The sequence below is a fragment of the Myodes glareolus genome, chromosome 5 (assembly GCF_982192425.1).
Source record: "Myodes glareolus chromosome 5, mMyoGla1.1, whole genome shotgun sequence".
NCBI classification, from domain to species: Eukaryota; Metazoa; Chordata; class Mammalia; order Rodentia; family Cricetidae; genus Myodes; species Myodes glareolus.
In genome coordinates, this window is record NC_142030.1 from 39,227,551 (window position 1) to 39,239,592 (window position 12,042).

Genomic DNA, 12,042 nt, shown 5'->3' on the forward strand with positions numbered 1-12,042 from the left:
TTTTCCTGATTTCAGCATTCCCTACTTTCTTGTAGCTCTTTGCTAGGGTCAGGGTATATATAATGCTATCTCTGTGCAATGCTGCACAATAATAATTAAAGAGAAAGTGACTATGATTTGAAAGATCAGGCAGAGAACATGGGATTTGTTGGATGAAGGAAAAGAAAAGTGGAAATGATGTAATTATATTTTGATGTTAAAAATAAATATTTTTAAAAAGCTATATTAGTTTTTCTGCCTGTCATTATTTTGACTTGATTCTACTGCAGCCAGAATACGTACAAAATTTCAATATGACATTTCTTGCTTCTGGGACTGCAATTACAGACTGATTGATGTTGCTATGCTCCTAATTTATGGTCCTTTTAAAAATTTTATTTTGACCTTTCAGGCTCAATAAATTATACTGTCTCATCCTCACGTTGTTGTTTCGGTCTCTTGTCATGTGGTGAAGTCTCCATCATGGAGGCTGCACATCTCCTTTTCAAATTTTACCCTGGGTTTTTGTTCCTGCTTTGATTCTTCACCTCAGTTTGTACGCCAGTTTCAAGTTCGATAAATACTCGAATAGTTGTTTTATTTATTTCTGCTAAATTTAATTCTGAATTGTAGGAATCATTTTCTATCTCCTTATTTTTAATAAATAAATTGTGGATAGTACTTCGACATATTCAGTTTCTATTTGGATATTTGTTTACCTCTGTAGAGACAGTGGGACCTGGGCAAATGGAGCCAATATATGAGGACTAAATTTCTATGTGACAGTCAACCTTTATAGTATCAGACCATTTCATTCTGAAAGTTAAGACAAGTCACGTGGGTAAAGTGTACTATCACAAGGATGTGGCGAACGTTCCACGCCTCGGGATCTGCATCACCACCCAACGGGTATGGACCGCGACTCCATACCTTCCACGAGCTGGAAAATGTCCTAGGGGTTAACACACAAGACGCACACACAGATACAGAGTTCGAGTCATTCTCAAGAGGAGGAGAATGCCCATTTCAACTTAATCCGGGGTTAAAATACCCTTTGGCCCCAGTAAAGGAAACACCTCCCAGCCAGAGGTGGGAACAAAGCAAAAAGAGCCTGGTGTCCATGTGACAGGTTCTTCCTGGCAGGGGGTACCGAGCTAGCAGCAGTGGCAGACATATTGGAGGAATCTTGGTGCCTGGGCTCTTCTGGGCAGGCTGAGAAATTACCATTTTAAAGTAATATAGAGCCCTAGGCTATTATACCAGGCTATAGCAGAACAGGCACAGGACTTAGCAGGAAGCTTAGCTGGTTGCCAAAACAGTCCCAGATTTGCATCCCAGGGAGCAAGGGAAGGCCTGGGCCTTACACAAGGACAAGCTGCATATGGTGGATAAGTCACATGTGGCAAAACATGTTTTTCCATGGAGGCATATAAACAAATAACAACAACCAGTTGTAACAAATAATCTGAAGTAAACTCACTCCTGTCCACTACACCTGGGAGGGGCACAAAAACACATTTCTGGGACAATTTGTGTTTTTAAAGAAGCTTAAGTCCTAAGTCTTATTTCTTTGCTCAGAGTTTTCACATGAGTACTCAGAATTGTCCTCAAATGACTCCATTCTTGGACTATGTTCTGATGTATAGTAATGCTTCGTGTGAAATTTTGAAGTGATTTGTACAACCTTTGCATCCAGATCTTTAAGGAACATTTGTTGTTCTCTGAAAAGTGGTCGATACCCTAACTGACATTTTCTTTGGTCTCTGAAGACTTCAGATCTCTGTTAGAGTTGTGACGTTCCTTTGCCTCTTGCGCTTAAGAACAGCTTTGCTGACCTTGAAACTTCACTTTCCATCAGGATATGGAGGTATCTGCAAACCAGAGAATCGGAGTTTGATTCTAAAATTTCTTTTTTCAAGAATTATAGTTACAGGCTCCCTGACTTATTATTTATTTATTTATTTATTTATTTATTTATTTTTAGTGTTTGAAAGCAACTGTCCAATGTCTTGTTCAGTTTAATGGTGTTTGTGGCAGAAGGACATTTTCATTACCAGTTACTTACTATGCTATGACTATAAATTGATATATTCATTAAGTAGAGGTATATATAGTTTTAATGTGCATGCTTTTTCATTAGATACCGCAAGCATCATTATTAGCTGACCCTTTCTGTGCTTTAGAAGTAGTCATAACTCAGGAATCATTAACATTTGCATGTGAGATAGTGTATGTAAGGTATATAATAAGAATTGCTATGACTCCAATATAAAATAATGTGCATATATACATATATGTCTATATATACACTTATTGGTGATTAAGATAAAATAACTTTTTTTTTCAAGATGTTTCATGTTAAGTGTTTCCATGCTTTTTTTGGCTAGAGGGTTTAAGGAATAGATTTGTATTGATGCATTTAAGTGCAATAAATATGCTAATATAACTGAAGTAGTAGTAATCACACATTAAATAAGTGGAATTTAATTAGTGAGAGACTCATGCTACAAGTCTATGACTTCCAACGTTGATGTTAGAGGAGACTCACTGTGTTGCCACTTTAATAAGATAGGTTGCTGATTCATTTCCAAAACATGCCGAATGCAATAGACATTTGAAGCTCTGGTTTGATCCACACATTTCAGAGCCTTGTCTATAATATAAGCCTCATCATGTGGCTGTTAAGCTTGCTTGATTAAGGTACCCTTGAGCTGAAGGTATTTTTAACCTAATGATGGTGCTGCTCATGAGTGAGAAACATTTTTGATGAAATAAATATATAAATTGGCAGTAATATTGGAAATACTCACTTGTCATCTTCAAGCAGTCCTAGTTCTATGGGTTCCAAATCTACTGTGGAAACTACAATAAAGTCAAAGATTAAATCTTCACAATTTATACTCATAGTTTTGATGCCATCAATAACCCATTTTCATAATAAGTAGAGTTGGTTCCTGTATCTCCTAAGGTTATAAAGATAGTACAGGAATCAACTGGCAAAAATTTTTCAGATTTCCAATTTCTGAACATCCAGTCCCCTTGCACGAATTAGTGCAGTTGTAGGTATGAGTGTAATACTGCAGAGGACAGGTGAGCAACTCACACCTGCAATATTACTTTTCCTTTTTTTTTAGGTATGAGTTTTTAGGTATGGCTACAGAAACGTTTTTCTTCAATTTTAAAGGAAATGGTATTCTATAAGGATTTGTACATACTGGCATGCTCCTATGTATGAGCTTATACATCTATGTATGATATTCTCAATCTATTTTTATCTTTTTAAAGGCCGCGGTGGTTATAAAGCTACCTTGAAAGGGTGATGAATTTACTTCATATTTTTAAAGTTTTACATGAGACAGTAATTAAGGAGGCAGGCAGCCATGGCACCACCCTAGCTGGTCGACAGAGGCTCTTGGCTGGAAGAAGTCTTAGGTTGCTGTTAGAGATAAATGAACCTACAGATGACAGTGTATCTGAACGTGCATTGGAGCCGTAGGGCCACAGGTATGAGATAATCGAAAGGAATGTAGGAAGAAAGGGAAATTCCCTCCTACAAATGTCCAGTGAAACGTTGCTCTTGAAGAATCAAGTGTGTAGTCCGCAAATACTGGTAATCACGTCACCGGACCAATCACCCTCTATTTGTGAAAACTGCTCTGATACATAAGATAAGGTGGGAAATTGCAACATCATAGTATGTGTCATAAGGATGATGGTGCATGATGCCATGACTGTAGTAGTTCCTGTCAGAGAGTCTGATGATTAATGAAAAAATGAAGTTTAAAGCTTATATATCTGGTGATCACTTAATATTATCTCTGAGTAGATTGCTAATTAGCTAAACACTTTTTATTTGTTTGTTTATTCAAGTATCCGAAAACACTCTTTCCACTTCCTCCCCTCCTCACAATACCCTCCGGACCCCCCCACATCCCTCTCCTCCTCCCTCACCATTCCCAAGAGCAGTCAGGGTTTCCTGTCCTGTGGGGAATCCAAGTTCCTCCCTGCTCCCTCCGGGTCCAGGAAGGTGAGCATCCAAACAGGCCAGGATCCCAAAAAGCCAGTCCATGCAGACGAAACAAGACCCAGTGCCATTGTCAATGGCTTCTCAGTCTTCATTTGGACCTCGGGGGCTAAGTCAGCCCCCATGTCAGCCACATTCAGAGAATCCGGTTTGATCAAATGCTTGTTCAGTCCCAGTCCAGCTGGCCTTGGTGAGCTCTCATTCGATCAGTCCCCTTGTATCAGTGGGTGAACGCACCCTTCACGGTCCTGACTTCCAGTGCTCCAATATGGGTCTCTGTCTCTATCTCCATCCATCGTCGGATGAAGGCCCCCTCTGATTTTGCTTTCCTTGCTCACGATCTCCCTCCCTCTGCTTCTCATTTGGACCTAGGGAGTTAAGTCCAGTGTTCCAATATGTGTCTCTGTCTCTATCTCCATCCATCGCCATATGAAGGTTCTGTGGTGACATGCAAAATATTCGTCAGTATGGTTATGGGCCAAGACCAGTTCAGGCACCCTCTCCTCTGGTGCCCAGGGAACAATCTGGGGACCTCTCCTTGGGCCTGGGAACCCCTCCAGAATCAAGTCTCTTGCAAACCCTAAAAGGGCTCCCTTAGTTGAGATATAAACTTCCCTGCTCCCAGAACCATACTTCATCCCTCCCCCCTTCCCATTCCCCCAAGCCACCCCCAATCCTCCCCACTCCCCTCTCCCTAACCATCTTCCCCAACTTCCACACCCCACCCCTCATGCACCCGAGTTTGCCTGGCAATCTTGCCTAGTTCTACTTTCCAGGAGGATAACTATATGATTTTCTTCAGGTTCACCTTCTTATTTAGCTTCTCTAGGATCACAAATTATAGACTCACAGACCTTTAACTATGTCTAGAATCCACTTATGAGTGAGTATATACCATATTCCTCTTTTTGGGTCTGGGTTATCCCACTCAGTAAAGCGTTTTCTATTTCCATCCATTTGCATGCAAAATTCAAGATGTTATTGTTTTTTACCGCGAGTAAAACTCTAATGTATATATGTTCCACACCTTTTTTAACCATTCTTCTATTAATTTGCATTTCCCTGATTGCTAAGGAGGTTGAGCATGACCTTAAGTGTCTTCTGGCCATTCGAAGTTCATCTGTTGTGAATTCTCTGTTCAGTTCAGTACCCCATTTTTTAATTGGGTTAATTAGAGATTTAGTGTCTAGTTTCTTGAGTTCTTTGTATATTTTGGAGATCAGACCTTTGTCTGATGAGGGGTTGGTGAAGATCTTCTCCCAGTCGGAAGGTAGCCTTTTTGTCTTACTGACAGTGTCCTTTGCTTTACAGAAGCTTCTCAGTTTCAGCAGGTCCCATTTATTCATTGTTTCTCTTATTGTCTGTGCTACTGGGGTTCTACTTAGGAAGTGGTCTCCTGTGCCTATATCTTGTAGACTACTTCCCACTTTCTCTTCTATCAGGTTCAAAGTTGACAGATTAATATTGAGGTCTTTAATCCATTTGGACTTGAGTTTTGTGCATGGTGATAGATATGGATCTACTTTCATTCTTCTACAGGTTAACATCCAGTTATGCCAGCACCATTTGTTAAAGATGCTTTCCTTCTTCCATTGTATACCTTTCGCTCCCTTGTCAAAAATCAGGTGTTCATAGGTTTGTGGGTTAATATGCGGGTCTTCTATTCGATTCCATAGGTCGACTTCTCTGTTCTTAGGGCAATACCAAGCTGTTTTCAATACTGTAGCTCTGAAATAGAGTTTGAAGTCAGGGATGGTAATGCCTCCAGAAGTTCCTTTATTGTATAAGATTGTTTTGGCTATCCTGGGTTTTTTGTTTTGCCATATAAACTTGATTATTGTTCTTTCAAGGTCTGTGAAGAAGTTTGATGGGATTTTGATGGGGATTGCATTGAATCTATAGATTGCTTTTGGTAGAATTGCCATTTTTACTATGTTGATTCTTCCAATCCAAGAGCAGGGCAGGTCTTTCCATTTTCTGGTATCCTTCTCAATTTCTTTCTTCAAAGACTTAAAGCTCTTGTCAAATAGGTCTTTCACTTCCTTGGTTAGAGTAACCCCAAGATATTTTATGCTATTTGTGGCTATCATGAAAGGTGATGTTTCTCTGATTTCCCTCTCTGCTTCTTATCCTTTGTGTATAGGAGGGCAACTGATTTTTTGGAGTTGATCTTGTATCCTGCCACATAACTAAAGGTGTTTATCAGCTGTAGGAGTTTTTTGGTAGAGTTTTTAGGGTCGCTTATGTACACTATCATATCATCTGCAAATAAAGAAAGTATAACTTCATCCTTTCCAATTTGAATTCCCTTGATCTCCTTATGTTGTCTTATTGCTATTGCTAGAACTTCAAGCACTATATTGAAGAGGTATGGAGAGAGTGGACAGCCTTGTCGTGTTCCTGATTTTAGTGGAAAGGCTTTGAGTTTCTCTCCATTCAATTTGATGTTAGCTGTCGGCTTGCTGTATATTGCTATATCATAATTTAGGTATGATCCTTGTATCCCCAGTCTCTCCAACACCTTTTTCATAAATGGGTGTTGAATCTTGTCAAATGCTTTTTCAGCATCCAATGAAATGATCATATGGTTTTTTCTTTCAGTTTATTTATATGATGAATTACATTGATAGATTTGTGTATGTTGAACCAGTCCTGCATCTCTGGGATGAAGCCTACTTGATCATAATGGATAATTTTTCTAATGTGTTCTTGAATTCGGTTTGCCAATATTTTATTGAGAATTTTTGTATCGATGTTCATGAGTGAGATTGGCCTGTAATTCTCTTTCTTGGTTGTGTCTTTGTGTGGTTTTGGTATCAGGGTAACTGTAGCTTCATAAAAGGAGTTTGGCAATGACACTTCTGTTTCTATATTGTGGAATACATTAAGGAGTATAGGTATTAGCTCTTCCTGGAAGTTCTGGTAGAATTCTGCATTGAAACCATCTGGTCCTGGGCTTTTTTTCATAGGGAGATTTTTGATAACAGCTTCTAATTCTTCACGACTAACAGGTCTATTTAGATTGTTCACCTGTTTCTTGGTTCAACTTTGGTATATGGTACTTATCTAAAAAGATGTCCATTTCTTTTACATTTTCCAGTTTTGTGGCATATAAACTTTCGTAGTAAGATCTAATGATTCTCTGAATTTCCTCTGTGTCTGTTGTTATGTCCCCCTTTTCATTACTGATCTTATTAATTTGCATGTTCTCTCTCTGCCGTTTGATTAGTTTGGCTAGGGGTTTGTCGATCTTATTGATTTTCTCCAAGAACCAGCTTTTTGTTTCATTGATTCTTTGGATTGTTTTCTGTGTTTCTATTTTGTTGATTTCAGCCCTAAGTTTGTTTATTTCCAGTCTTCTACTCCTCCTGGGTGAATCAGCTTCTTTTTTTTCTAGAGCTTTCAAGTGTGCTGTTAAGTCTCCCATGTGTGCTTTCTCCATTTTCTTTAATTGGGCACTTAGTGCTATGAACTTTCCTCTTAGCACAGCTTTCATAGTGTCCCATAGGTTTGAGTATGTTGTGTCTTTATTTTCATTAAATTCAAGGAAGACTTTAATTTCTTTCTTTATTTCTTCCTTGACCCAGGGGTGATTTAATAGTTGACAGTTCAGCTTCCAAGAGTTTGATGGCTTCCTGGGGGTAGCATTGTTGTTGACTACTAACTTTAATCCATCGTGGTCTGACAAGACACAGGTGGTTACTAATATATTTTTGTGTCTGTGGAAGTTTGCTTTGTTACCAAGTATGTGGTCAATGTTTGAGAAGGTTCCATGGGCTGCAGAGAAGAAGGTATATTCTTTCCTATTTGGGTGGAATGTTATGTAGATGTCTGTTAAGTCCATTTGATTCAATACCTCCAATAATTCTCTTATTTCTCAGTTGGGTTTCTGTCTGATTGATCTGTCCATTGATGAGAGAGGTGTGTTGAAGTCTCCTACTATTAGTGTGTGTGGTTTGATGACTGCCTTGAGTTCTAGAAGTGTTTCTTTTACATAAGTGGGTGCCTTTATATTAGGCGCATAGATATTCAGGATTGAGACTTCCTTCTGATTAATTGTTCCTGTTATGAGTATGAAATGTCCATCTCTATCTCTTCTGATAGATTTTAGTTTGAGGTCAACTTTGTTAGACATTAGAATGGCCACACCTGCTTGTTTCTTAGGTCCGTTTGCTTGGAAAACCTTTTCCCAGCCCTTTACTCTGAGTAGATGTCTGTCTTTGTGGTTGAGGTGTGTTTCTTGTAAACAGCAGAATGTTGGATCCTGTTTTCATATCCAAACTCTAAGTCTGTGCCTTTTTATAGGTGAATTGAGTCCATTGATATTAAGTGATATTAATGACTAGTGGTTGTTGACTCCAGTCATTTTTTTTGGGTAGTAGAGTGTATGTGTTTTCCTTCTTTGAGTTGTGCTTGTGAAGGGTCGCTAGATGTCTGAGCTATTGTAGGCAGTGTTGGGAATGTTGGATTCCTTGGATTGTGATTTGCCTTCTAATATTTTCTGTAAGGCTGGATTTGTAGCTACATATTGCTTAAACTTGTTTTTATCCTGGAATATTTTGTTTTCTCCTTTGATAGTGAATGATAACTTGGCTGGGTATAGTAGTCTGGGCTTGCATCCATGGTCTCTTAGTTTCTGCAGTACCTCTATCCAGGACCTTCTGGCTTTCATGGTTTCCATAGAGAAGTCTAGTGTAAGTCTGATAGGTTTACCTTTATAAGTTACTTGATCTTTATCCTTTGCAGCTCTTAATATTCTTTCTTTAATCTGACTGTTTTGTGTTTTGATTATTATATGGCGAGGTGATGTTTTTTTTTGATCCAGTCTATTCAGTGTTCTGTATGCTTCTTGAACCTTCATAGGGATATCGTACTTTAGGTTGGGGAAGTTTTCTTCTATAATTTTGTTGAATATATTTTCTGGACCCTTGATCTGCAATTCTTCTCCTTCTTCAATTCCTATTATTCTTAGATTTGGTTTTTTTATTGTGTTCCACAGTTCCTGAATGTTTTGTGATGAGAATTTGTTGGATTTGCTGTTTTCTTTGGTCAGAGCATTTAATTTCTCTATGGTGTCCTCAGAGTCTGATATTCTTTCTTCTATCTCTTGTATTCTGTTGGTTATGCCAGTTTCTGAAGTCTCTATTCGTTTACCCAGATTTTCCATAGCCAGCCGGCCCTCGGTTTGTGATTTCTTCATTGACTCCATTTCAGTTTTCAAATCTTGAACTGTTTCCATTACCTGTTTGATTGTTTTTTCTTGGTTTCCCAGAATTTCATTTACGGATTTACTCATTTCTTCAAACTTTTTGGTATATTTCTCTTCCAATTCTTTACTCATTTCCTCAATCTTTTTGTTATACTTATCTTCCATTTCTTTACGGCAGATTTTCACCTCCTGTTTAAGTTCCTCTATTATTTTCATAAAGAAGCACTTAGAGTCGATTTCTTCTATTTCTTCTGGAGTAGGGTGTTCAATTCTTCTAGTTTCGTGCTCCCTGGATTCTGGCGATGTCATGTTGCCTTTCAGGTTGTTGGAGGAATTCTTGCATTGGCGCCTGCCCATCTCCTCCTCTCTGGATGAAACTCCTCCGCACTTTCTGGATAGAACTCCTCAACACTCTCTGGGTAGGACTACTCAGCACTCTCTGGTTAGAGCTCCTCAGCACTCTCTGGGTAGAACTCCTCAGCAGTGCAACAGGGCTAGCTGGTCTTCCCAGGACCCAGGAGACAAAAGGGCAGCAGCAGTGGGGGCAGGGAGTTGTCGCATGGAACACCGAAGACCTTGTAGCAGAAGCTGATTGGGGAGGGGCTGTGCTCTCTTCCCGGACAGGCAGGCCGCCCAGGCGAGCACCCACTCACCTCCCTAGGTAGAACTCCTCGGCAGTGCAACAGGGCTAGCTGGTCTTCCCAGGACCCAGGAGACAAAAGGGCCTAGCTAAACACTTTTTAAAAGATTTATTTACTATCATATTTTATTTTATTTACTTATTCTCTCTCAAGCATCACTCATAGATACCTGTCTTCCTTAAGGATACCCTTTGTGTGAATCGAAGCAGGGTACTTAAATCTGATCACAGTTTCCTTAGATGTAGTATTAATTCCTTTTTGTTTTATTCTGAAAAAGGCTTTATTCTGTGTGTACGAGTGTTTTGATTGCATGCAAGTAAGTACGTATAGAGGCATAAAAGGTCAAAAGAGGACATTTGATTCTCTGAAATTGAAATTACATACACCTGTGAGTTGTCATGTGGGTACTAGAAACCAAAGATCAGTCTTCAGCAACAGTATCAACTGCTTTTAATTGTGGAGATATTTCTTAAGGGCTCACACTAATTATTGAAAAACCAACTGCATTTATACCTCATGATATTTCTATGTAGCCAGATGGTATTATTTTTTCTCATAATAATGAGTTTTGATGTAAGATAATATTCCAAATTCTATTGGACTGAAACTATAAACTTCTCAGTTGCCAAAATATCAGAATGCACATAAGATTGTATTTCCTCAGAAGGAGCAATGCATACTGCTAACACTGGAAGAGGCAATAGACGTATGGCTACAATACTGATAACAGAGCAGCTTTGGTGTTTAGTGTACTGCATTCTTTACTCCAAGAACAGTTCTGATTTTGTACTTTATCCAAAAGCCTATGTGGTTGTACAGGGGGTATGAGCTTTGGAATCATAAACAGAGTTGAGATTTTTAACAATAATTGGGCATCAGGCATGTAGTTCTCAAGTACAATACATCTTAAAGCACTGTAGCTCCCTGGGTGTTAGGGCATGATTTTCAAATAGAGAAATTACTGTGCATCATTGTTGAAAGACTATAGTTATAGTCTTGATGTAATCTTTGTGACTAGGGATGATGGGAAAAGATGTTGTGTTATACGGAATGAAAAGGTGACAGTGATGGATGAAACCACTGCAGAATGGTACACACTGGGATTTGATATTTTTATTAGTATCTGTCCACTGTTAAAAGACATAAAATATCAGGAGAGTTATTGCTGAGTACAGATATCGTGACTTCAGTGGTCTCTTCCTTTTTCCTCTACCGCTCTTTCAGTGGGAAGGGAGCTCACTAGAACATAAGGTAACCCTTAGTGCATGCTGTCTTGTCTTGGGAGAATAGTGGTATATTGATCAACAAGAATTTTTATCATTTTCATTGAACTGACAATCTGGGAAAGATAATGTCTAAAAACAAAAGAACAACTTTATGATTCGACTAACAGTTAATTGCAAATTCTACCTGGAATTTCGTATGCAGTATTTTATGTACCCAGATAAATATGAAAAAAAAATGGAGCGCTGTTTATGTTCCTTTAAACTTTGAGATACCAGTTTCTACTGGTAATGGAATTCTCAGATGGAACAGAAATCTTTAGACACTCAGAGAGCTTTTTTGAGTGAGGAAAGAGGAATTGATAATTGAAGATTTTCTTCACCTATGCAGACTTCAGAGTCAAATTGGATATATGTTTATATTTTATTTATTTATATATTTGATGGACAGTCTTCAGCTCAGTGGTTCACAACATGTGAGTCATAACCCACTTGAGGGTTGCATATCAGATATTTACATTATGATCCATAACAGTTGCAAATTACAGTTATAAAGTCATAACAAAATAATTTTATGGATGTGTCCATTACAACATGAGGAATTGTATTAAGGGGTATCAGCATTACAAAGTTTGAGAATCATTGCTTTAGAAAATGATGTCTTCTCCCTGAACATCAGTTTCTCCATCTTTTAAGGAAAGATAATACCTACTTTGTTAGGATTCTATGGAATGGAAAAAAATATGTACTTCACATGCATTAAGGTTCAATAATTGCTAGCAATTGTCATTATGAACCTTCCCATACTGAGGACAGTTTTTTTTTGCCCAAAAAGTTAATCTCTAGTTCCAACTATAAAATATTACTATAAACTTGAAGGAGTGGCCAGCCAAAGAAATAATTACATTCAGACACTTTCCTCTGCCAGAATTTCCTACTGATTAAATTTATTTACATATGCAAATT